This window comes from Mauremys mutica, chromosome 16 (assembly GCF_020497125.1).
Source record: "Mauremys mutica isolate MM-2020 ecotype Southern chromosome 16, ASM2049712v1, whole genome shotgun sequence".
Lineage (NCBI taxonomy): Eukaryota > Metazoa > Chordata > Testudines > Geoemydidae > Mauremys > Mauremys mutica.
The window spans coordinates 18,152,106-18,180,086 of record NC_059087.1 but is presented as its reverse complement, the minus strand read 5'-3'; the positions used below and the strand labels follow the sequence as shown (position 1 = coordinate 18,180,086).

General features: G+C 43.5%; 1 long non-coding RNA gene across 3 annotated transcripts in view; it reads left to right on the top strand.

Annotated features, from left to right (window-relative positions):
• Nucleotides 1-27,981, top strand: part of LOC123351267 — a 40,432-nt gene that overhangs the window by 1,336 nt on the left and 11,115 nt on the right. Inside the window, exons 2-3 of one of the 3 annotated variants that reach the window (XR_006573970.1) lie at nt 15,929-16,040; nt 26,041-26,264. This is a non-coding gene — a long non-coding RNA (uncharacterized LOC123351267). Of the gene's footprint in view, nt 1-15,928; nt 16,041-24,742; nt 24,930-26,040; nt 26,265-27,981 lie in introns of those variants that run through there. The other 2 variants (XR_006573969.1, XR_006573968.1) reach the window with 2 other exon arrangements.

Below are 27,981 nucleotides of genomic sequence, written 5' to 3'. Positions count from 1 at the left end.
GTCAAACTGGCCAGAGGCACTTTTATTGTCATGGTAACCATGACTTAATCAAACAATCCTGAGATTCCAGGTTTGTGGGAACAGGCAAAGATCTGAAGAGACTGGAATTAATCAATCAAAGGGGGCAGGGAAGAAAATCCTAAGATATATGACTTATCCTTCCAAATCTATTACTCTGTCCTTAAACACACAAGAATTATACCTTGGACAAAGCCTCTTTTCAGGCTGAATACCTCTGATTTTTGTTTTCGTGTCCTCTGAATCAAATTTCCTAACATACCTCTGTCCTACAGCAATCAAATCTCAGCAGAGATTTAACCAGCAAAAAAGAGAGAGAGGGAAACAGCAATTTAGGGAAGTTGAAGCCTGTTTAACAAGAAACTGCTTAAAAACACCAAAAATACTTCCATTTGAAAATACATCCAAGCTTGTTGATAACATCCCAGGGTAGAACTACAGGCAGTAAACGAACTTGTGAAGGTAGTTACACTGCTATTTGGAGAGTTGTTTCTTCTTCCCACTTGCACCTCATTCTGGGTCTTGTTGGGACCTGAAAGCTATAACATTTGCTGTCATCTCGAACATTTTATCTATTCAGATATGGAGTCTGCTCTCGCGAATGACAGTCAGGAATGGTGCCAGTTCTTGAGGACAACTTTGAGATGCCTATAAACACTATCCCCAGCTAATCTGAAACTCAAGAAACTGTAGGTCCAAAGCTGTTCTTTTTAAGTGCATTTCATCTGCCTTTTATTTCCTTTCAGAAGCTGCTCATAGATGTCACACCTCATGTATTTGCTTGTCTGGCTAGTGGATTGCATTTCATCTGGGTGGCAATGTTGGGCCGAGGGGGGTCCTACTCTCCCATGCCAACTAATAAGGAGTCTTGCATTGTGTGGTACATTTCTTTAGGGACATTGTTGGCTGGAGGCTTTGCCCACATACAACTAAATCTGTGAACTACCACAGGCATTGGCTTCCAGTTAAATTAACCTGCTCTCTTGACCCTCCTGTGCCCAGAGACATTGGCATGTTAATTATAGTTGATGAAGAAGGTGAGCTGCAAAAAGGAAAAATATCATACACAAGAGGAGAGAGATGGTAGGCAGATTTGCTGATTGGTTAATTACAGTAGTTTTGTACTGGTATAAATGTGTGTGTATATCGTACGTTACTCTAGTTTAATTCTTAGAAAAGAACCCAGCTAGAATCTTGGCCTGAGCGTATTGGAGAGCTCATTGAAGTTCTGTGCTACAGGATGGGGATGAACACATTGTTCTGTAGTTTCATGCTCTGAGCTCCACACCCTGTGATATACTGTCACAACATCATTGACAAGACATTTGATTTCAGTAGTTACTCCATAAGAAGAGAAGCTGGATGGCTTCATGGGGTACAGAGCCGTTCCCTTGTGTGCCCCTAGGTCAAATCTAGAGCAGGCACAGTGAGTCCTTATCTGGTGGCTATTCTGTTCTACAGTGATTGCTGTTAAACTAATTTTACCTCATTAGTGTTAAGTGAGGAATACAGTGCATCCCCCACTGTAATGGTAATTACTTGCATACTCCAATTGTAACCGTATTAATGGCAATCGTATGAAAAGAACTAGAGGTCTTCACACAGGTCCTATTGGACAGGCATCCATTCAACACCAGCCATCATTACAATTGGCACCTTTGTCAGTGTTGTCAGTTCGGCACCTTTCACAAGCCCTTTAGAAACAAATGCAAAGAAGAAAACTGATAAAGACTAACAGTCTCCTTCTCCAGGGGTACTGAGCACCCACCTTGCCTATCCATTTTCATGGGATTAGCAGGCACTCAGCACCACTGAGAAACAAACCTCAAATCCTCTTTGCTTCTAATCTGTTGATCCCTGCAGCACAGGAATGAGGAAATTGGTGTTACGAGGTAGCCTGGGAGGGTTCTGCTGTAGGTACTAGCACCACGCTTGACCTGTGCTGAAACAAAACATCAGGTTCCAAAGGTGAGAGTCCCTTAGGCCTCCTACCCCTTTGCAAAAACACCCCCTGAATTAGCTTTAACCCTTGAGTACCATGACTCCTGAATGCTGCCTTTTAAGGTTAAAGCATTTAAATTATAGGAACAGCCAGGGGCAAAAAGAGGCCCATGTCCATTTGCTATGTTGAGGTCTATAGAAAGCCAGACTGGGGAGTCTTGGAGCTCTTTCTGTCTTCCTTCCCCCTGACATTCAGAATTTCAGAGGCTCTGTCTGTGCAATATTTTAGCATCTCTATTCTGGGTAATAAACTAGAAGTCTCCAAACGACTGGGGCAGTGGGGCATTTTCCATCCCAGAGACCGTGAGCTACAGACCTCGCAGAAAAGAACAAAATGGGTCAGAAAAGGCCACAAACACGTAGAGAAGAGAACTGTTTCTCTGCATGATGATTCCCCCTCCCCACACAGAATGATGAATCCCTTTTACATGAGCTTCTTTGGCTTGGGCCTTGGGGTGTGATGGGCAAATTATAGGGGAGGGCCTGGAGCTGGGGATCAGCAGCACTCCACCTGCATGACATGCTAGTTTCAGAACTCTGAGGATTTCTGAGTGGCAAAGGCGCTGCTCCCTACTGCAGAGGAAGATTATGAATACGTGGAGGTAACTTTGGTGATACGTAGCATCTCAGATTTCCTTGACTTGTTTTAGTTTGGTTTTAGGCCCAGGGGACTGCACCGGTTTCATTGGTTGCTGATCTCCTTCTGAAGATGGATGAAGATCAAGTATCCATGCTGATTTTGTCAGAGCAAATGAATTGCCTTTGATACTATTGACCACAAGGTGTTGACACAGCTGTGGACCCTGTCTGGGACAGTCAGAATTGTGCTTTAGCAGCTTTGTTCTTTTCTCTTTGAGGGGAACCAGGGGGCTTTGGGTGATTGCTCCTCTGTCCCTAGGACTCATTCACAGGGGATAACGTGGAGTTGTATTATTGCCTCTCCTGTTCAGTTCATATGTAGGGCTGATGAGAGAGAGATTGTGGTGGCCAGGAGCTGCAGTGCCTGCAGAATGCTGATGACACTCAACTTTGTCTTTATACCCAGACGGTGCAGGGACTTGGGGTTTGGATGACAGCTACGCAGCTGAAACTCAACCCAGAAAAGACAGAGGTGATTCTGGTTGGTGTGGAAGAAGTAACCAGAAGAAATAGTGGAGATGCTACTGGCTCGGGGATAGTGCCTGTTCCTCAAGTTTGCAACCTAGGGGATTTAATTTATTGAACCCCCAGCTGCTTCTGCATGTTCACATAGCAGCTGTGGCCAAGGATGCTTTTTTCCTACATTAGTTTGAACCTTCCCTTGAGGATGCGGGGACCTCGCCATAGTCATCCAGGGCTTTGTCACCTCCAGATAGGATCCGTGTAATGTGCTCCACTTGGGGCTAGCCTGGAAGACCAAATTTCAGCCAGGCCCTAATTCAGGAAAGTCTCTTTATTCAGGAGAACATTTGTGAACATGCTTAAAGTTAGGCATGTGCTCAAGGGCTGTCCTCAATAGGATTGGACTTAATTACGTGCTTAAGTGCTTTCCTGAATCAGAGCTAGCAAAGCTACAGTGGACGGTCTACACAGCAGTGGCTAGTGAACAGAACATGTTACATCTGTGGTCCGAAGACTGCACTGGCTCTCATTTCATTTCTGGGAGGTGCAAGGCAAGGTTTTGTTTTTGATGTATAAAGCCCAGTTTGTTTGCTTCCTGCTCATTTCCTCACTCTTCGTGTCTTACCGCAGAAGCAGAGATTATGTGGAATGCTCAGTGTGAGGGTCCCTCCATCTGAACATGTGAAGGCTGGGAGCAGAGCATTCTTAGCAGAGGGTCCTTGACTCTGGAATTCGCTTCCTTCTTTGGTGTGACAGAGCCTGAGCGTGGTGACCTTCAGGGAACATTGCAAGGCTAACGTATTTATCCAATGTCTTTGGAGGAGGTGGGGCTGTGCGGTTTTTGTGGGCAGGAGGCCTGAGGTTTTTGTCTGTATGGTGGGAGACTTGTTTTGTCGGCATTGGTTAATAATGGTCTAGCTGCGGAATGATGTTTGTTAGAGATCACTGTTTATTGTCATTGCACCAAAAGGCCTATTTTATAAGTGGCCAAAAGCAACTAAACAAACAAGTGCAGCATTTGGTCCCCCGGAGACTCCTCCCCAGTGTCTATGGTGCGGCCATTGGGAGTGGCATTGAATGGTTCCAGAGTGGGAGGAGGTCCCCCAAGACAATACAAGGAGGCAGGCCCTCCATGCAGAAGCCTCAACATTTGCATTCTGGCTCCTTGGTGATACTGGGGCCCTGTGTGGTTTGGGGGGAATGTTCCATGAAGGTGCAACTCCTCCCACTTCATGGGGAACAAGAGCTCCAGATATCTGTGGCTTCAGGACTGCACCATTCTGGCTTGTGTTTTCCTTGTGGAATCTGATGTTTGAAAAGCCTGATCCTGGCTCTGGAATGAGCATAAAATCTACCTGGGGCTAGGCATTCATATGGCCAGTCAATAAGAGAACCACTTTGGTATACATTATGTTCACAGCATACAAACAGATGCTCTTCTTGGAAGTGTAGATAACAGAGATTTATTTCTTTAAATCCAGAACCTCAATACACAAGAGACAAAAACAGAGAGTAAGAAAGCAGGCTGCTCTTCAAAGTAGAGGCCTAACTCGCCCCACCTCACTCTAAACTGGCTCTTTGCAGATTAAGCAGCTCTTTGCTGCTAGATCCAGGTCACATGCTTCTCTACAGGGCCCCCTAGCCTGCAAGCAGGAGCAGGAAAATCATTGAGAATTTAAAGTGATAGCATACAATGTTTACACATTTTTCAATACACCACAGTGTATTATACATCCTGGGACATCTAAAGGATTAAAAAACAGCCAATGCTTTTCCCTGTGAAACTTTTTAAAAGGGGCCACTCTGTTACTCACAGCCCAACTTCTCTTTGGATTTAGAAGCAGCTTAGTCCAGTGGTTAGCGCACTTGGCTTGAATTTAGGAGACCAAGGTTCTATCACTGACCTGCTGGGTGACCTTACGCAATTCACTTCCCTCTCTCTGTCCCTGTTTCCCACCCTTTCTTTTCTATTTAGATTGTAAACTCTTTGGGGGCAGGGACCGTCTCTTACTGTTCGCACCTGGAAAAATGGGCCCCAGTCTAGGTGCTGACGTCATACCATTAATCATGCTGGAGCACAATGACTGGTTAATGTAGACCGATGGCGATGGGAACACCCTGTGGAGCTCACCCTACACTGTAATTCCAGGGGTACTAATTCAGTGTATTCTAGCCTGAGCTTTTCTGTGAGCTGCTGCCTTTTAATGTGCTGTCTGGTGTGATAGCAATAACATTAATAGCAGAAATGTCACTGAGCAGGGAGCCGAGTGAGCCTTCAAAGGGGCTTCCATTGAGCTCTTTGGCTGGTTCGCTATCTCTTCACACAAGAAAGCACTCCCAGGTTTGCTGCAGCGATTAAAATTAATGGAGAACTGCAGTCATTTATCCTGCTTCAGTATAAACAACAATATCTTTAGGTTGTCCCTCCAGTTCGTACCCACACTTTGGAATGGGGCTGGAACTTTTGTGCACTAATGGAGAAGTAAACTAAGGTTCCATTCACTTTATGGGAGAGGGAGGTTGAGGGTATGGAGGTTTAAAATCTTCACCCTAAGCCTTGTTCTCTGCCCACACAGGGTGACTTCTGTCATTGAATTTTCCTTTTCTCTTTACAGTAAATTGCCTTTAAAGCCTTAACAAAAATGCAATGAAAATGCAGGGAATTCAAGGGGCCAACAGGAATCAACTTCCTGGTAAAGGTGGATCTCTAGCTAAAGGCTAAACAAAATTTATACTGGAAATTCTGAAGATGCTATATGGTGATGGCTTCAGAAAAAGGGTTCCTTATTAGAACTGTGCCTTGATGACTGTATTGTTTTACCAGGGAGAGTGTTTGAGTGTTGAAAGGTTTAGTTTTTAAAAGTTTATAGGATCAATTATCCACTTGATCATACAATCAGATCCATGCAGAACCCTGTTGATTTCACACAGTAGTGTTTCTGGTCCCTGATTGGATGACTGAAAATTTTTAAACAGGAGCATGATGAATGATGACTATTGAATAACACACTTTCCAGAACAAATTCCCAGATAAATCATCACTGGTGCCAAAATTCATATGGTAGGACTCCTGAATGTTTTCAGGAATAACCTAGTGATTGTCTAAATATTCACAAATGACTAAGAATGTGATCCCACAAGTAAAAGCAGATCAACCTTATTGCGTTCACTCAAAAATATTCACCAGTCCCTTTCTCTGCTACCTCAGACACACCTCAGAACTGCTGCATTGCCATGCTGAATTCTGTGGAAGAAAACGCAAGCACTGAATCGAGTGGTTTGCATTGCATTTCTATTTTTAAACTTACCTGGCTGAAAATCGATAGGGCTTGTGTCTGTGAAGGGAGATGTCATCCAGAGAAGAGGACTAGAGGAAAGGGCAAGAAATTGTCAAAGCTGCCTAAGGGACTTGGCTGTTTAATTCCAAAATTAAAAATTATTATTTCCAAAATATTAAAATTCTTGATTTGAAAATATGAAAGCTAATGGGCAATGGATGTACAAATGGGTGTACACATCTCCTAGGTGACTTTGAAAAGCCCATGTTCAGTGATCAGCAAGAGAAAAATAGAAACCAATCAAGCTAAACACTTTGGTCCTATTCTGCTATCATTACACTGTAGTAACTAACTCAAAAATTAATCTTAATGAGCATGTATGGCAGAATCTGACCCATATGGATAAATGTGTCTGACCTTGTGGTACTGAGGAGGACATGATCATTTCCATGTACTATATCCCGGTAATCAGAACGCATCCCTAAATTCCTTCCATTAAATAAACAATAGAGATGAGATTCAGACACAAAATACAGATCCGATCCAGGAACATCTCAAAGTTCAAGGATGTCTACATCTAGAGGTTTGGTTCGGTACCATCTCTCTTCAGCACTTTAGCAATCAGTTATTTCACGTCTGTGAGAGTTTAATTCTGTACCATTAAGGTCCAGTGTGAGTTTTCCCCATTGGTTTCAATGGCAATAGGATCATACTTAGTCTGCATTCCTTTCTTTATCAATCTAATAATCTGATTCAACAATCCCAGAATCTGATGAACAGTACTGAGAACCATTTATTTTCCACAACAGCTTGTGCAAAGATTTATCATTGGCTTTTAACCATATTCTTCAAAGTCTCAGTGCATAAGGGGAAATGTTCCAAATGTTTTCTTTGACAAAGTTAGTACTCAGAAGATGGGAGCACAGAATCTTTTGCTCTGCAGCTTGAATTTTTTGCAGCAGAATTAAATGAAGCCGTTTTAGGAATCTCTTTAGGTGATGGAAAGAGGAACGTTGCAGCAGCTGAGCTCCCTTAGTGTTTGCATTTTGCATGCAAAGGCAGTATTAGAAAGCACCAGGTTTATTTCAAAAAGAGGACAATGCCTGAGGACTGAATGCAAACCAGACCCTTGTCTACAAAAACATACCATCTTGAATTTGCTTAGAGAATCAAAGTCATTCTACCTGCCTGTGTTTTTATTACAAAAAGCTCCCATTCCCCTGAAACAAGAATTAAATTGCAGAATCAGAAGTGGAGAGCTTTATTCTGATCTTATTCACACTATGCAAATCTGGAGTAACTCAGTTAAAGCTAATGAAATTACCCTGGTGTAAAGTGTCATTTTACAGAGTAAATGAGTTCAGAATCAGACATCATTAGGGAACCTCAAGACTGGAAGCCACATCAAGCTGCTTTTGAGGAAATCACACTTTTCAGATAAATATCGGTCAGCTGCAAACATTTTTCTCCCCAGGATGTGTGTGCTCTCCCAATGTTTAGAATAAAAATGTGGTGCAATGGATCAGGGAATATAGTTTTTCACATAGTTGATTGCTTCAGCGTTAAAGCAGCATGATAATATTGGTGGTAGCCTTTAACATGAACTTTGTTCTATAACTTCCAGGCTTCAAAAACTAATGAGGAGCAAAACTAAAGAAAAAAAATGTCTTCTGACAAGCTGGTGTTCAGCACCTTTTTAATGGATAACAGATTTCACCATCATCATGTATCACTTTGAATATATTATGACAAGCCATGCAGGCTAATAGAAAGCGTTGTCTACAAAAGACTAGTAATGGATATATATTATTCAACGAATTTCTCTTAAATGTGCTGGAGGATTAATCAGTTACATGGGCATTCATATCATTTCCTACAAAGGGGCTACATGTATTATGGAAATATGTCCAGGATCTTCCACTGCTTATTGTGCTCTTCAGTACTTTGATATTCTTCTCTGTGTCTAGATAGCAAGCACTTTCTGATAGTTCATTACGTAACATGTAACATACTCCATGAGCTTCTATGACCTTACAAAGTGAAGCATCTAAATGCCAGATTTCCAAGTGCTCAGCACTCACAATTTGGGCCAGATTTTCAAAAGAGCCCAATTCCCATTTAGGCACCTAAATAAGGGCCAGGTTGTCAAAAGTACTCTGCCCCCAGCAAGTCCCATTGTGACATTTTTGGCCAGACTTTCTTAAACTCTCAGAAGCCAATGGACACCGGCACACTGAAAGATTTTGGAAATCCGGCTACTTATTTTTGTGCCTGAATGGGAGCTGAGCTCTTTTGAAAGTCTGGCCCTAAATGGCATAGTGAGTCTGATGCACTTTCATTTCAACTATCCAGATCTAAATCCTTTCAACCTACTTGCTATTCGATGTGTGCCTTTTTCATTGGCCTGGTTGGCTGTTTGAGAGAGCTTGGAATGTCATTTGTAACACACCAAGTGGATCTCACGGTACATTGAGAGCAGGGTCATGAAAAAGTTGTCGATCTAAAACTTCCAAATGACAAGTCATGAGCTATTAACAGATGCATGCGCACACTCACATGGAACAATAAAACAAAGGTTTAGCCGACAGAACTATATTAGATTGCTGAAACAATGACCACATGAACCTCTTGAGTGGACATGGTTGTTTCCCTCGTCTTCTATTCCTGAGGCTCCTTTTCCCATTAGGTTTATTCCTTCCGTATCTGTGAATATCAGATTTAGGACTGCATCCCCTCTGCTTGCTATATTTTTACCTTTTGAGTCAACAAATGGCATGCCACACGTTTTGAAAACATTTCTGAAGACCTGATGCTGCCCTGCAAACTCCTCCCATCAAATCCATAGATTGCTGAAACCAGGAGCACCGACTCATTTGGGATTTTTTACTCTGTGTTCCACTTCTCCAAGCAATGATTTGTCCTGCTCAGCCTCTTGATTAGCTCTATAACACACTCAGACTAAAATGAGCTTGATTTTGTCTCCGCTACTTTTATCTGTAGTGTCTCATTAGCATTGGTACCCTTGCAACGTCTCTTTAATTCATTATTTGAATATGTATGTTTGACACATCAGCTGACTGCCCCCTCATTTCTTCCATTTCCCACCTCTTTTCTAAAATAACATCGCCATTTCTGTTGATACTCTCATACTGCAATTTCTTCCACGGCTACTAATAACATAATTGGATTATGAAGCACCTTCCTGAAGAGGCAATTTGTATAACATAGTGGATACACATTAAAATAAGATAAAAACATAAATAACACCCTCTTAAAATTCAGGAAAATGACAACAAACCCGGGAGTTGACCAGCCGGGTGTCATTGTTGGGAGACCAAGAAGAACTGCACACAGTATTTGCAAGATGGTTTCAGTAATCCCCTAGGTGGTGTCAGAATAACTTCTGTTGGGTTTATAAACATTTCTCCACATACATTCTAAAATGGTATGTGCTATCTTCTGCTTCTAAGCATTGAGCAGGTTTTGAAGCTTTAAGACCCCATTAGATCTTTGTCCTGTTCCAGGTAATGTAACTTCTGATTCTTGAGGGTATGAGCCCTTCTCTTATTTACTCATTTTTAATCCCTAAGGCAATTACCTAGTTTTGCTTTCTCTACATTCTACGGCACAAGTTGCTGCCTGTGTTCCTCAGCTTCCTAAGTAATTCTGAAGTGTTATTGTCCTCCTTGTGCCTTTCACCAGAGGAACCCAACATGCTTCACAAACATCTCAGATTCTTTTAAGCATTGTTTCTCCTGTCATGGAAATGCAGTCACCTCTGGGGCAGAATGCAGAAGCTACCTAACTGTGCACAGCTTCACTACTCAACAATTAGGCCAGGAAGTGAAGAATACCATACTCAACTGATACTGCAGTGTGGATTTCATTAAGTAAGCAGAATGTGCTCCCAATGTGGATTGGAATGGGGCTGAGACAGTGCATTTAATGCCTCTACTCCTAAGGGAAAATGTCAGGGACTCTCTAATGGCCACAAGTGAGTTGGATCTTGATTGTGCATCTCCAAAGATGAATCCGCATTGCCTGATTCCCTTTTCCCTACACCCAAAATTTTTATCCTCAGCAGATTATGTCCACCTGGCTGCATGTTTCTTCTTCCTCTTAGGTCACTGATATACAGAGTGAATCAAACTTGTTCCATTAGGGACAAGTCCCATAACTCTCTTCCATCAATCTCTTTCCATTCTAACCTGCATCTACTGTACTAAGGGGCTTCATCACTTACCAATATAGGGTGACCAGATGGGAAGTATGAAATATCGGGACAGTGAGGTGGCAAAATTTCCAGATGATACAAAATTACTAAAGATAGTTAAAATCCAGTAGGGTCATTCTTATGTTCTTATGTAAGAATGGCCATACTGGGTCAGACCAAAGGTCCATCTAGCCCAGTATCCTGTCTTCTGACAGTGGCCAATGCCAGGTGCCCCAGAGGGAATGAACAGAACAGGTAATCATCAAGTGAGCCATCCACTGTCACCCATTCCCAGCTTCTGGCAAACAGAGGCTAGGGACACCATCCTTGTCAATTCTGGCTAATAGCCATTTATGGACCTAGCCTCCATGAATTTATCTAGTTCTTTTTGAACCCTGTCTTGGCCTTCACAACATCCTCTGGCAAGGAGTTCCACAAGTTGACTGTGTGTTGTGTGACAAAATAATTCCTTTTGTTTGTTTTAAACCTGTTGCCTATTAATTTCATTTGGTGATCCCTAGTTCTTGTGTTATGAGGCGTAAATAACACTTCCTTATTTACTTTCTTCACACCAGTCATGATTTTATAGACCTCTATCATATCCCCCCTAGTCATCTCTTTTCCAAGCTGAAAAGTCCCAGTCTTATTAATCTCTCCTCATACGGCAGCTGTTCCATACCCCTAATCATTTTTGTTGCCCTTTTCTGAACCTTTTCCAAGTCCAATATACCTTTTTTGAGATCCCCAAATTCTCAGTAGAAGAATTTATATAAGATGTTGGTCAAAATTAAAGATAGATGATAGATTTCAACTATCCAACTGCTTGGTGGAAAGAATACATTGAGTCCTATGTCTGTGGCCATTGTACATAACTATTGTCAAATATCAGGGATTGAAAAAAGGAATCTGGAAAGAGAGCAATTTTAAAATATTACATTTTGGAAACATCCTGACAAACAGCAACCCAAAAAAGCCATCACATTTTGCACTAGTTTTTTTCTAGGAAATACATGGCAAAAGGCACAGAGAGCTCTGTCTCTACAATGCATCTTCCCAGGCATAGGTATAATCTGCCTTTCTCACTGGGGAGTATAAGTGGGGTTTTCCAGCACTATCAGCATGTTAGCCTGGCCTCACCCAGCCCATTCACCAGGAGGGTTTTGTACAGGTGAAACAAAAGGTGCCTTTCCCCATATTTGCACCGGATTTACAAAGATATTATGACTTTCAATATTATCTCCAGGCACATTTTCTTCACTGTGTATTTCTTCCCTCTACCCTGGCCAATTCTGACTCATAACTGAGTCCTTGTTGTTATGGATATTTATTACTGGAGAAACTGATGAGACTGTAATACCCGGGTGAACGAATGCCAGGCAGATACAACAACTGGCCTTAGTGCCTCCTCTTCCTGTTGGAGAAGACACTTAGGGTATGTCTACACTACAAGACTATTTCGATTCATCTTAATTCGAATTTCTGGAATCGACCTAATGAAGTCAAAGTTGTGTATCCACAATAAATACACTAATTCGACTGTGTGAGTCCACAGTAACGGGCGAAGCGTCGACTTTGGAAGCGGTGCACTGTGGGAAGCTATCCCACAGTTCCCGCACTCCCCGCCGCCCATTGGAATGCTGGGATTTCCCACCAATGCATGCTGGGGGGGGGGGAAATTGTGTGGAGGGTGGTTTTGGGTAACTGTCATCATTGAACCGTCAATCACACCCAGCATCCCTCCCTGAAAGCGCCAGCTGGCAATCTGTTGGTGCACTTTTCTTCTCAGTGACAGTGCGGGCGCCACAGCACTGCGAGCACGGATCCCACTGCAGTTGTGGCCGCTGTCAGCTCCTCGCAACTTATTGTCCACCTCTTCCGCAGTCAGCTGCTGAGAAATTTGGCTAATTTTCAATGGTGCTGCGAGCAGTGGTGGACCACCTTGCACAGCGACAAGGAACTCTTCAAGTACCAGCGAGCAGCGTGAACTGTTACTGTTCAGTTTCTTCACAGAGAAGCTGAACCTGCCCCTGTTTCTTTACCAAGTTACTGTTGACTCGCCTCTGCAGTTACATACCCCGTCCACCCCGCTTCCCCAACTTCTAACACACATTTAAAAATTAAAGTACGTGCTCCACTGTAGCTTTACAACGGTGTCTTTATTGATGACTTTGCGTTAAAGGGTTGAAACTGGGACGCACACTGTGCTGGGTAGGGTGTGTGGTCATGTAAAGACCGCCTCTAAAGTCAAGGTTTGACATGCTCTCGCTCCCAGACCGGTCAGCAGTGCTGGACTGGTTGTTTCAACGGATCCTGCCATCCCTCCTTTTTTGGACTCTGTGTGCGGGGGCTATGTGGCCTTGTTGCGGGGGAGGACAGATACAGATTCCTCTGCTGCGTGGCTCTGCGGTCCATTACAGGGACCGTTGCATGACATCTGTAACCCCCCTCCCCCGCTACAAATGCACGTACCACCCCCAACGACAGAAAACCTGCAAACCACCTCCCATACCAGCTAACCGCCTACTGACTGCACTGTGTGTGTGACATGCTGCTGATCCAGCCCCCGTCTCTGTACCCTGCTAAAGGTGACTGTCCTATGCATTACACTACCCCCTCAACCACCCAACGACCCACCCAAGACATCTAACACAGCGTTGTGTAAAAAACCATGACTGAAAAAGTAAGTAACAGAAAACTACTTTTAATAATCAACAACACAGTAAGGGAAGGACTTTTCAAAATGTAGTGACTGATAGCTTTTGGGTAATTTAACACTGTCCTGTGGTGCAGTGGCAGTTTTCATGGCCCCTGGTGACCCTCCTTCTTGTTATTTTTGATGAGGGGGGGATTGGAGTTTGAGGCGGGGGTGGGCGGTTGCAGATACAGTGCAGGGGGGCTCTGTCTTCCTGCCTGCGGTCCTGCAGAACATCGACAAGGCGCCTGAGCGTGTCCGTTTGCTCCCTCATTAGTCCAAGCAGCGTTTGAGTCGCCTGCTGGTCCTCGTGACGCCACCTGTCCTCCCGTTCGCAGAGTGAGCGGTGCTGCTGACTGAGGTTCTCCCTCCACTGGCTCTGCTGGTCTGCCTCGGCTCTGGAGCAGCCCATAAGTTCAGCAAACATCTCGTCCCTTGTCTTTTTCTTACGCCTTCTAGTTTGCGCCATCATCTGTGAGGGGCATGGTGCATCAGGTCGTGATACAGTTGCACCTGTGTGATGTCAAAAAGATAGTGAATTTCTTACAATGATACATTTTTTAAACAAAGAAACATAGTCTACTCGTTGTCTGTGAACAAGAGTATGCACAGCACCTGTCTCATGCGCACTCACTAATGGAAAGTTCGATTTCTCTGAATGCGCTTTCATTGCCTGGGGTATTGGGCTGCAGATCAGAGAACCTTTGCAGGAAAGAAGAATTCGTGTAGCAGCAAGGCATGGTAAGCCAAACACTTTTGGATTCATAGAAGTGAATGTACAGCTCTGTCCTCTTGATGCAGGCAATCCTGAAAGCATAAACTCGGCCCCTGTTGCACCCCCTCGCGGCTGTTCACTGGGAAAGATCCCTGTATGCTGCCACTCTGTGGACTGCAGCACGTGGCTGTTAAGTGAGGCTTCTTGTTATGCAAAGGAACAGTTAAGCGCTCCCATTACTAATAGTACCCCAATTACTCTAATTTCATGCAGGAGTGTGCGAGAGAGATCACCCTGAGGAGAGTCTCAAGGGCAGAGAGAGCGCGCATGCTGGAAGAAAGCCACCACAACCCAGGGGCCTACTCTGCCATGCTCGTGAGGGCAATGGTCCCGGAGTTCCAGCTTATAGCATGGAAAGGCAAAGTGTGCTACCTCGGGGCACACGATAAGCTAGCTCTGCCAAGGAACCTCCTGCATAGACTTTCAGATTACCTCCAGGGGAGTTTCCTGGAGATATCTTATGAAGATAAAAGTTCCATCCCCCTGTATGTAGACCTTCTGTTCTCCTAATGTCTCTCCCTGTTTAATTACTAAAAAAATGTTAACTCGTTGTTCTTAGCTGCTTTTAATAAATAAATGTTAACTTGTTTAAAGCACTTACGGACTGATCCTTCTCCCGATTCAGGGTCCGTGGTAACGGCTGGAGAGGGTTGGTAGGGGATCTCAGTGAGGGTGAGGAAGAGATCCTGGCTGTCGGGGAAAGCGCCGTCGACTGCCTCATCCTCCTCATCTTCCCCGTCCGCGAACATCTTCGAGGAACAGTCCGTCGACACTATCCCATCCTCAGAGTCCACGCACACTGGTGGGGCAGTGGTGGCAGACCCACCGAGAATGGCATGCAGTGCCTCGTAGAAGCGGCATGTCTGGGGCTGGGCTCCGGAGCGTCCGTTTGCCGCTCTGAGTTTCTGGTAGCCTTGTCTCAGCTCCTTGACTTTCACGCGGCACTGCATTGCATCCCGGCTGTATCCTCTGTCTCTCATGGCTTTGGAGACCTTCTCGAAGGTCTTTGCATTCCGTTTGCTGGAGCGCAGCTCCGAAAGCACAGACACATCGCCCCACACAGCAATCAGATCCGAGACTTCCCGGTCAGTCCATGCTGGGGACCTCTTTCTAGTCTGAGATTGCCTGGACTCCTCTGCTGGAGAGCTCTGCATCGTTGCCGGTGCTGCTGAGCTCGCCCCGATGAGCAACCAGGAAATGGGATTCAAACTGTCCATACAGGAAAAGGAATTCAAATTTTCCCGGGGCATTTCCTGTGTGGCTGGTCAGAGCATCCAAGCTCCGACTGGCGTCCAGAGCGTCAACAGAGTGTTGCACTGTGGGATAGCTCCCGGAGCTACTAAGATCGATTAGCATCCACACCTAGCCTAATTCGACATAGCCATGTCGAATTTAGCGCTACTCCCCTTGTCGAGGTGGAGTACCGAAGTTGAACTAAGGCGCCCTCTATGTCGAATTAAATGGCTTCCTGGTGTGGACGGGTGCACGCTTAATTCGATTTAACGCTGCTAAATTCGATTTAAAGAGCTAGTGTGGACCAGCCCTTAGTCTCCTCATTTTTTAAACACATTTGACTTTGCAGGAGTCCTCAAAATATGAGCAGTTGCACCTCAATGTCTCATCATTGCTCCAACATAAACCTCTTGAAACAGTTTCTTAAATATACTGAATAACTGTGAAAAGATTAAGGCCCCAATCCAGCCAAGTACTTAGCCATGTGCATAACTTTAAACACACAAAGTAACCCCATTGACTTAATTCCCCCAGACTCTTGAGAAACATTTTCAGCTTTAATGGGAAATACGGCTGTAGAGCTGCAGCCCTGAGAGCAATTTTTACTTGTGTTTAAGTCACAGAACAGACGTGGCTGGAGAGTTAGAGGTGAACAATGAGAAAGCAAGAGAGACCACAAATGCGTTAGTGAAAACAGGACTCAAGTGAGAGCAGATGGAATAAAGCCTGGTGAGTGTGAGCTGGGAAAATATTATAAGACTGCAGGTCACGTTGGGTGAAACCAAAGAGCAAAAGGCACTGGGAAAACACAGCTGATAAAGGGGAACTGTTTGAAAAAAATTAAATGTTTTCCCGAGGGATGTGTGGGCCATGGAACCACAAACAAATAAAAGGCCCTGATAGGAATAAAAACTAAAGTGGATGAACAAGATGTGCAAAAAGGTACCAGGTCTGAGGAAGAGGCATGTCTGAGAGCTGGAAAGGCTGCAGAAACAAAAAAAGAATCTAAAGGCAGGACAAAGGCAGAGAACAGACAGGAGACTGTAGATATTTCAGTGAAGACGTTAAGAAATCATGAGAATCAAGGGGCTGGTGAAAATCACTCTGGCGTATCTTGGAGATAGTGCAGGGGAATAGTTTACTGTAGCGGTTCTTGCACTAAGACCACTGGTCTCCTCTGGCCCACAGAGGGCTGGCATGTCATGTGGTTGCTGCTAGCTGCTTCTGCAAGTGCCCAGGCTCTTCCTGGAAACCTACCAAAATAACTGGAAAAAAAGAGGGAGAAGAAGTAAATCTAGCTGCTTTCCCCAGGAGTTCCTGCTACACAAGAGAACTGTTATGACTGAATGTAGTGAAGTAGAATGCTAGAAGGCGAATTTGGGGCAAGGACAATTTTTTTTCTTCTCTGTTTGTCCAGCGCCTAGCACCATGGGGGACTGGTCCATGATTGGGGCTTCTAGGTGTTACCACAATACAAATAATTAATAGCAATAATGACCATCTCTTGGAATTCTATTATCTTTTTTCAAAAATCAAGTTCCTTTTTAAAATATACTGTATTTTTTTGTTGTTTAGTTTTTACTTTCCAGTGCTTACAATACTCAGAAGGGATGAAAATAATATTTCTTTCCCCACTGGTTTTATCCCTTTCTCACTGGCAGACACTGATTTCTTTTCATTGTTTCTTCTGGAGCATAAACCAACATGATTCTGCCTTGTTGATTTCCTTGTTTATCAGTAATAATGTCAGCACACTTCCTGCACATGGGTTTGTTCTACCATAAGGATAAAGCTCCTATGGGTAGGAGACAAAAGTTTTCTCCGGGGCTGGTCTGAAGCCTGTGGAACAAACTCCCACAGGAACTAAGGACCTTCAAAACCTTATCAACACTAAAATACATTCTATTTATTCATGATCACATGCATTACAACAGAACCTCAGAGTTATGAACACCAGAGTTACAAACTGACCAGTCAAGCACACACCTCATTTGGAACCGGAAATGCGCAATTAGGCAGCAGCAGAGAACCCCCTCACATCCCAAAAAAAAGCAAATACAGTCAGGGGCGGCTCTATAAATTACGGCGCCCCAAGCAGGGCGGCGCGGTACGCTGCCCTTCCCCGGTCCTGCGGCCGGGGCAGAAGCGTCTGCGGCGGGTGCGCTGGTTCGCGGCTCCGGTGGAGCATCCGCAGGCATGCCTGCGGGAGCTCCGTCCGAGCCGCGGGGCCAGCGCACCCGCCGCAGTCATGGCTGCGGGAGCTCAAGCGGAGCCGCGGGAAGAGGTGACCCTCCGCAGTCATGCCTGCGGCAGGTCCGCTCGTCCTGGGCTCCGGTGGACCTCCCGCAGGCATGACTGCGGAAGGTCCGCCGGAGCCAAATGCTGCCCTGTCCCGACAATGCCGCCCCACGCGCCTGCTTGGCGCGCTGGGGTCTGGAGCCGGCCCTGAATACAGTACATTACTGTGTTAAACATAAATTACTTTAAAAAAAATGAAAGCAGCATTTTTCTACTGCATAGTAAAGTTTCAAAGCTGTATTAAGTCAATGTTCAGTTGTAAACTTCTGAAAGAACAACTAGAATGTTTTGTTCAGAGTTACAAACATTTCAGAATTACGAACAACCTCCATTCCCCAGGTGTTCATAACTCCGAGGTTCTACTGTAGTCTATTCTATTGTAACTAGGCTCCTACACCATCCTCATCACCATGGTATCTGAGCACCTCCTAGCTGTACATTAAGCAAAGTAGCTAACATCTGAGGTTTGTTCTCTCTCTTCCTCCAGGGGGATAGTTATGTGTGCAGGGTACTGTTTTGGGAAGCTTCTTTGACCTTCCCTTCTCTCACACAAACACAGAACAGCACAGCCACTGAAAAACAAAACCCTATTAAAACAAAACCCTCTGGGAGCCACTCTAGAAGGACTCAGTATTCTTCATAATATTTTTGTCTATAAGAAGAACTGATGACCAGCCAGTGGAGTAGATTGAGGAAGGGTGCATGATGGGCTCCACCTTTTTTATATGTGTAAAAAGGCAGGTGGCAGCATTCTGCACATGCTAGTTTGAAGTTTTACTAGTTGAATTGTTTCTCCTATACAGCTTCCATCAAGTGAGATGTTCATGCAGTGCCCTCCCTTAATTATTAAATTGTGTTAAAACATAAGTGTTGTCTTTTTTAACAATGCCTTCCCCACATAGACACAGATTCACATAATAAAAAGAAATGCAACCTTTCCATGAACACATTTCAGAGACCTTCTTTTGTTCCCCCTTTTTTCTGTAAAATACACACACACACACGCGCACACACGGATTTTTTGTTTTTTAAATTAGCCTTTGCCATGGATTGGAATTTGTTTTTTCTTCTGCGGAGCAGTAACACTGTTATGACTGAAAAGCTGAAGGGTCCAATTAACCACTCCTGTGATGTTGTTTGCGAAGCAATTAGAAGAACTGACAGAGTGTGATTAAAAACAAGAAGTTATCACTTTTTTTTTTCTTAAAGCAGGAGGACAACTGTTTACAGATGAATACCCACTGAATCTACAATGGGAATAATTTCCTTACCAGCTATGTAATCGCCTCCACTTCATTACTAGCTGAATGTATATAGCCCTATAGTTTTTGCGCATGAATTAACACTTGTAGCTAATAGCAGTCAACTCAAAATGGACTATTACTTTTTATAGCCTTTTAGCGGAGTCAGCCTAATGGAGCAAAACTGTTAACAAATTAAGATACATTTGACAGGCCCTCAAGCAGGAATCATAACCCAAGAGTCACCATTTGAGACTCAAACACATAGATCTTTTCCTGTGAGTGGTGGCAAGTATTTAACCACAACACAAAAAACCAGTCAAGACCACAGTTTTCTATTGCTCACTGTCAGATTCTCAGGACAAGGGACCTACCTCTTTCTATGTTTGAAAAGTGCCTGGCATATCTGGGGTGCTACCCAACACAAATAATAATAATTAATAAATAATAAATCATTAATAACACATCCATATTTGTCCACTAAAAGTCCTGATGGTATTGTAATTGTATTAGCCATCCCATTGTCATCTAGGTACCACAATCCTTCCAATCTATTCTGGCTGCTCTCTAAAACTATGCTGATTTACTGCCTATCTGAGCAGGAAATAAACTAGCAATTATTATAGTCATTGGTCAAAACAGTCAAAATTATGAGCTTCAAGTTACGGACCTAAATCTCTAATTAGGTACTTAAATAAAAATGGCCTGGTTTTGAGAGGTGATGAACTCCTACACGTTTCAGTGGGAGCTGTGGATGCTCATATGTAAATCTCTTTCTCTGGTAGCTCAGTACCAACCATGCTCACTATTGTTGCCTAGACCTGCTGCAGAAGTTGGGTGGATGTGAGGTCCAGAAATGTTTCAATCTGCTGAAGTGGAACTCATTCACAGTGTTGCTGTTTGAATGGGGTTTCAGGGCCTCAGACTGCAAAAAGGTCAGAATGACGTTAGTAAAGACCGTGGTAAGTCTGTGAGGCAAAAGAAGAATCTGCTGTGGTGTGCAATACCCAACCTAGTCCTTCAGGCACTCCTGCTGCCAGTCCAGCCAGTGCTCCATTTCTTAGGAATATCATGGAATAGGGGAAAGTCAATTTTTTTCATATCAAACCCCCTCTCCAAAAAAACCTTCCAGGATCTTTTATAACCCTTTCATTGTAGTGAAACGGTCAGTTTAGGGATCTCTCATCTGACACTGGTACCTTCTTTCTCCTCATCTTTCTCAAGCTCAGTGCTGCATTTGATAACGAACAGCCATGATCTATGTCTCCAGTTGTCCAACACAGGCTTTATCTTACTGTTGTGACTTTGCGCCTTTCTGGCCAGCTCCTCTTTAGTTATGTTGACTGAACTCTTCTCCCGTAACACACTACTCCTTCACCCCACTGTCCATGCTATCACTCAGATTCAGTCCTTCACCTCCCCTTTTTGTGCCACCACCTTTCTGCTGCCATATTCATTAGCAGTCTATGAAGTCCAAGTTTATATACGTTTCCCTGCTTTGTTTCTCCCCCCTCCACACATTCTGTCTCAAATCATCAACTCCCAGCTTTGCCATAACTTCATTCAGCTCAATACCAGGGATCCTAAAATGATAACTGACTAATATCTCATGATATCCTACACTACAACTCTGCTGTCATTACATTTTTCCCACAGATGCAAAATCTGTCTACATCAAGGGGCTCTTAAGAGGGCTTTAGTTATAATTCTAATGACCCTGCCATTCTGTTACGATTGTAACTATCCAGAGCCGACAGAACTCCTTGATCCCTCTTAGGCATCTGTTGAAATGTAATGTGATACAGGGGCAGAACAAGTTAGGCTCATTTAATCCCCTGCTTTACACCCTCTAGCAATATGTATTGGCCCATTGCAGTATCATGCATCAAAAGCTCAATTTACTTCTATACAATGGGAATAATGTCAAAAGAACACTCTATAAAACCCATGCAGAAAAGGCACCACCTAAGTATAAAAAGGAAAGCTTGAAGCTAACATTAAATATACCACAACGCTGTGAAAAGTAAGTTCTTGGCCAAGGAGTACAGCTAGAGAGACTACTGTGATGTATCACAGTAAAGAGGTCTGTGGCAAGCAGACTATGCACTGAAGTCCTCTGAATCTCCTAGCAAGTAGTCTTTGGGCAGTATCTGGACTCCACTCCACCTCGGGAATTCCCAGAGAACTTTGCATTACCAATCAGTCTCTGCTGTTTACTGAGTCACCTCATGCCATGGCTGATGTTCACTGATCCAATCCAATGTTATGTAGGGCTCCTACAAGAACGTCTTACATTCAACAGTGCACATAAGAATCCGGCCAGCAGATACAAATGCATAAAGAATTAGCCGTTTCCAACACACAAAGCCAAATGGGTGTCTTGCTGCTCAGAATATTTCAGTAAGTGAAGCATGAAACCAACTGTTCACTTTAGCTAAACTGTTCACTTAAGCTCGGATGATTAAACTTTCACCAGCAGCTGAAGTATCCTGCAGCCTTAACAGGGATACGAACACATTAATGTTTCACTGGCTTCACCTTTAATGAGCAATTTTCCCTATAGTCTTAAATCATTAACATTCTTGGGAACTGAAAAGATTCCAGTCGCAGAGTGGCTGACAGATTTCAAATGTTTTCCAGTCTTAAAGAGCCCCTCCTCATTGCTCCTTCCATGACAAAAAATAATAAAAAGGGAGGGGGAAAATAGAAACCCCTCCGATTTTCCTAACATGAGTGAACTTTCAAGGCATGGCTCAGATTTTGTGACTAGAGTTCACTTTTAATGAGATGAAAGATTGAGAGGAAGGATGGTCCAGGAGTTAGGGGGCCGGCCAGGGTGTGGGTCAGGAAACCCTGCACTGCAATGGACTTCCTGTGTGTGACCCTAGGCAAGCCACTTAGTTTCTGTGGCCCAGATCCTTGAAGGTGTTTAGATGCCTAACTACCACTGATTTCAATACCTAAATAGCCTTGAGCAACTTGGCCTGTCTCTCCTGTGGCTCAGCTTCTTCTCTGTAAAATGGAAATAAAGGGACTTCCCTTCCTCACCACCAGGGTGTTGTGAAGGTAAACACATTAACAGTTGTGGCTGTGAGGGGCTCAGATACTACAGTCACGGGGGCCTAAAATACTAAAAGGAAGAAAATGTAGCTAAAGTCACAAGTCTGGTCCCAGCACGCTCCTAAGAGCAGCCAGCGTGTACTAGCTGAAAGAGGACAGTGATCGGAGCAATAATTTCACAAGTTGGCCATTACCTTTAAAAACTCTCGTGTGTGGCTTGTTAGGTCCTTATTAGCCTGTGCTAATGTTTCACATCACGCTGCCCACTCCCAGCTATACGGCTTATGTGATTTATGTGGTATTTCATTTGTAAAGTTTTATTTTTAACCAGCTGGTTATATAAATGTGTCCATTGTTGCCAGGCTGTGCTGATTGGCTGGTGGGCAGGCCTATGCTGGCTTGGGTGGTTTGGTTAATAGGCAGAGGGAGGGTTTGGAATAGCAGGGCATTGTGTTGACTCACTGCTGTGTGAGACATGAGCCAATCTTTAAAGTTTTCAATGGTGCTTTCTCACCTTCAGTTCCTGGTTGCCATTTCTATGTGTTTCCTGTGGTGTGGCGGTTTCTTCCTGTTTTACTTTGATCCTTGTTATATTAGTGACCGTATTTCACTCTACAAAGCCCTGTGTAGTTTGGGCCCTGACTTTATTAGCAACCATGGTCCCGATTCTGCTGTCACTCACACAGCTGACAAGCAGGACTCTAAGCAGGAGGAGTTCTCACCTGGCTCTGCACACACTGGATATGGTCCAAACTTGACAGTGGGCTTGCCTTTAAGCTTAGCTCATATGACAACCACAAAACACAAACCTCAGCCTTAGGTGACGTCAGTGATGATTGCTTCACCACAGACTACACAGCAGTTAAAACACCAGCATCCATCTATGCCCTGACTATATTAGCACTCCCACTGCTGTCATTGGTGGAGCTGCACCTGTGGGAGAGAAACAGTGGGAGAGTTTAAGATCGATGCTGGAGTAGACAAAGCCTTATCTGCCTAGACTGTAGTAAACTGAAAACCCCTGATCTAAACTCAGAGTGACTTGGGATGTCTATCCTATGATCAAGCCCCTGACAGAATGGAAGAACCCTACATTCCCATGCAGGGCCTAGAATCTGTTACAAGCAGTAACTCCACTGAAGTCAATAGAGTTGCATCAGTGTAAAACCAGAATATGGGAGGTTGCTACCTTAAGAGGGAAGATTACCAGAGATGCACTTGCTGCAGTTCTGACTTGAAAGGCTGGTGGGCTGCAGGAGGGCATTCTCCATAGGTGGCCTTCTTCTCTGGAATTCTCTTCCCACATTGGTCAAGTTTGTGGACCTTCAGGGTTCACTGCAAGGCCTGTCTATTCTCTTAGGGTTTTGTCCTGGGTAGTATGTGGGGGGGGAAGTTGCGGGGGGAGGAGGGGTTTATCTTGAGGAATTTCTTTCACGTGCCACATAGTCACTTCAGCTATGTTTCAGTCTTAAATTGACCTATGTTTCAAGGAAATAAAAGACAACAGTACACTAAATTCAGGACAAAGCTTATTTGTATGGGGCCCTTAAACTGTTTTATTTGTAGTAGTGAAATACAGGGCAAAGTGCATCCTCAAGGCAAGACATGGGATTAAGTACCAACATGCCTGAAAATAAGGACTCGATAGGAGTGAAAGACATGGAGGCTTCCAAAATGCCTGACAGTGTTGTTCTGGGCTGAGGGTAGGATACCTGTGGTGTGGCTTGCCTGCATCTTGGAGTGAATGGGGTTCCAGGCTTTGTGGGGCTAAGATGCTGCTGCCTGCTCAGGAATAGTTCACTTCAAAAAGTCCTGTTACTTTTCTCTCTCTCTTTTTTTTTCTTCTTCTTCTTCTGAAAAACAGCATGTTACGCACCAGCATGGATTTCATGTCACTTTATTGTTAGGATTTTTCTGTTTGTTGTTAGTGTGAGAGGGAGGGAAATTTATTGAAGGAGGAAAGAGAGAGGCTGCCTGTCTGAGAGCATGAAAAGTCTCTGACACAGGCTCAGGTTCTTTTTGTCGTCCATCTTGAACTAAATATCTTACAGCGTGGCTAAGCTGTGGAATCTAATAACTATCTCCAGGTATCTGACGAATATAAACTTCAAGGAGAAAGAGTTCTGTAAGGTGGCCCAAGGGAATATAATCCGAGGAATGAAATGAAATTTGGGAAAGGAAACGTAGGCTGGATATCAGGCACACTCTGCTGATAGTGAGGACTGTTACATTGAGGAATAGACTCGCAAGGGATAAAGTGGAATCCCACTATATAATTTAAAACTTAATCAGTCGCAACGTTCATGAAAATTCAGCAGGTGGAGTTGGACGAGTCATTCATAACATGCAATTTATTAGGCTCTTTATTCGGTCTCTTTTTCTTGCAACTCTAGCACCCCTAGTTCCAGCACCTGTGGCTTGGGCTGTTGGTCGGTCACAATTTATTACAAATATTTGGTACTCAAAATTCAAGCTGTTTGAATTAAACAATTCAGTCGCATGTTACTGGGCTGCACTGGGAGCAAATTTTTCAATAATGCCTAAGTGACTGAGGAGCCTCTGTTCCATTATGCTCCTAAGTGCCGAAGTTGCTTTTTGAGTCTCCTTAAGTGCTTTTAAAACATTTACCAGGGTGAGTGTAACTCTTAGGATCAGGGTACTGGTGCAAAGACTCATGACTCAATTTGCAATTTTCATTCCTTGAATATTCTACAATATCCCCATAAAATAGTTGAGCACGTTGTCACCACTTAGTGAATCACAAATAATAACGAAAGTGGTTTTTGGAGTGAACGCTCTTGCCAGTGAATTTATTTGTTTGGATTTTTGCAGGAGGCAAACACAAGGAGAATGAACACAGGCTGAGATTCAGAATTCAAATGAATAGTCTAATTTTTTTCTTCAGTTTTTATCCATTTCCAAGTATCAGGACTAACAGTGCACTGACTGAGGCCCCAGATCAGCAGTCCATCCCTATTCAGCAAAGCACATAAGCACATGCTTAACTCCCATTGACTGCAACAAGGCTTAAGAAAGTACCTAAAGTTCAGCATATTCTTAGTAGTGATGGACAAGATGAGGTGGTCTTCCATCTTCTGTAACTTGGGGATTTATTTACCTATTTAAATAAATAAATAAATAAATGGGTAAATATTTAAATAATATTTATTTAAAACCAAATTGGCGTCACTGCTTCAAACTTCAGCAAGTTTAGCTGAGAAGCCATTTGCATCCTGAGGAAAGTTTAGGTCACTTGTTTCATCCAATCTAGTTTGTGGATCCCTAATTGTAACTGTATCCTGAATTTTTTGTTGGAAACCCCTCAGCATGAGCCAGCTGGGAAAAGCACATTCTGAGCACAGGCAGTACAGTATATATCCAGTGCATATTTGTATTAAAAGTTCATAAGCAAGGTTGATTTTTGTGGAAAATGTTTTTGGTATTTGTGTTTTACTGATCTTTAGAGATTGAAGGTGAGCACAAAGGGGCCACATGTAACAGGACAATAAATCTGGAATCTGGAATCTGCTAGATTTCATAAATGTGGCACACAATGTTTCCCTTCCTGTAGTTGAGAAAATATTGATTTGATCCTTGTTAGGTGATGAATGCCCACAAAATAAAACCCTTTTTCTGGAACGATGACCGGGGGCAGATTAGAGCAGCTAGGTAAGAAATCAGCAACTATTTATCAAAGGCCTCTAAGGCAGTGCAAACTATAGTGAGTTCAAAAGCAAGAGACTTTTAGTCTTCATACAACTGACAGGGTCATAACGTTTCAAGAATTCCAAGAATCCATGTGGCTGTTCCATTAAACACCCCTGATTAGTGAACGTGCTGATAAACTTCAAGAGTCAGAGGTCAACACTGTGAAGTCGAAGGTACCCCAGGTATCTGCAAGTGTCTTCGGAATTCGTACTTCTCTTGTTCAGTTAACCCTTCCTTCACTTTACAAACTGCTGCTGGAAATGCAAAAAAGAGAGAAAGAAACCATCTTTCAAATAATTGTTTCAACAGCCTTCTGTGTAAGTATGGAGGGCTATTTTGAAAGCTATGCAAAAATGACCTAAGAGCATCACCTTGAAATTGATTTGGGTTGCTAATTGGTTTTTGTGTTTTTTTTATTTCAGACACATGCTAATGCAACAGGTTGAAGAACTAATAAAGATGTTAAATACTGCATTTACCTCCCAGCTCATCCAGCCTCCTGATCACCCCCTGGATGTCCCTCCCCTCACATACCCCAGCACATACCTCAGATGATAAAATTATGGCAGCAGCCCATCCATTTAAATACCTTAACCTATCAAATTGCAAACTGAAATGGAATTTCAAAATACCTGACCGGGAGCAGTCACACAGCTCTGCCAGCAAATGAAGCTCTCTGCTTTATTAACAATTTCACTGTAGTAGCTACTTTTGCTAAGAGACTGTAATAAACAACTACCCACCAATGAGCTATAAATGATTGGTAAGACCAGAGAATTACAGTTGCATGTAAGTGATATTTGCTCCTGTATAACATAGACACACTTACCAAAGGCTAGCAGACGCCATGGTTTTCTTAGTGCAAGTGTTAGATTTTAACTATTCTCAGGCCATATCAATATTAGAAAGTTGTACAGGTAGTATTTGTGCCAACATACAGCTGCTGATATTGCAATTGCACTAGCACTCATGCACGCTTGGCTGCCTTTCCTGGTGCAGCATGTGCTCACAGTGAGTTGTTGTACTGGCAAAAGACACATTGCACTGTAGGTAGGCATGACAGTGCTCCCCGTGCCACCATCCAGTGAACTGCCTGTGGGACTTTTTGCAGTGCAGTGTGGAATACCAGTGCTCCTCCCAGGGGATTATGGGAGTGTGGGGTGAAGATCCCACAATTCCCTCTGTTCCAGCCCATAATCTTATCTTTCATGCCATTTTTTTTAAAACTCCTACAGGTCCCTCTAGTCTGTCCCATAATTTACTGGTTTCAGAGTAGCAGCCATGTTAGTCTGTATCCGCAAAAAGAACAGGAGTACTTGTGGCACCTTAGAGACTAACAAATTTATCTGAGCATAAGCTTTCCTGGGCTACAGCTCACTTCATCGGACACATAGAATGGAACATATAGTGAGGAGATATATATACATACAGAGAACATGAAAAGGTGGGAGTTGCCCAACCAACAATTTGCTGTTTTTCACAACAATTTTCACTCTCAGAACATACAACGCTTCAAACTACATTGTGTTTTTGACCATCTGGAGGGTAAAAAAGTTTATTTCTTGCACTGTTTAGGACCTTGGCTTGGCTTACCAAGAAGTTTCTGTCAAAAGAAATGTCAGAGAATGTGGGAAAACACAAATGGAGCAGGGAAAAGCCATCTCGGAGACAAGCAATGTCCTGTAATGGCTATAATGATTTCGAAAAACACAAGGTCGCAGATAATTAGGAACCTAATTCTCCTTTGAAAGAATCTGTCAAGCTGCTTCCCTAGCTCAAAATAATCGCTGATTGACGTTATTGCTGCGCTAACAAATTCACTGAAGATAATATCTATGTAGGTTTTACTGCCCATGCTAACCAGATGAAGTTCAGTAATTACTGCCTTGCCTTGAAGTAAGACCAAATGAAGATTTCCATTATTCTTCTAACAAAATAGTTATAACTGGGCCTGATTTTCAGAGGTGCTGAATGACTACAACTTCCAGTGAAGTCAAGCTGAGGTGCAGGTGTTCAGCACCTCTTAAAATCAGGCCTATGATTGTTTATGCCGGATATATCCATGTGGCCAGGTGCTTTGCGGTGCTACGTTGGAGACTGAGTTCATTTACTGAGAAAATGAAAGAAATGATTGTCGTGCAAATGAAATATTAAAAGAGGAAGAAACAGGCAAAGAGAAAAATTAATTTGTTCCAGTGTTCTGGTCACAGTTGTCTGGCTACTATGACAGTATGTACTGTTTCTTTAAAACTCTACCGAGAAGCCAGGTAGGAGGGGGCTGGTGAAGGTTTTAACACAAGCTTTGCCGTAAAAGAGAGAATAAGATGGTGGATCTGATTCTCCATCCATTGCCCGACACCCTG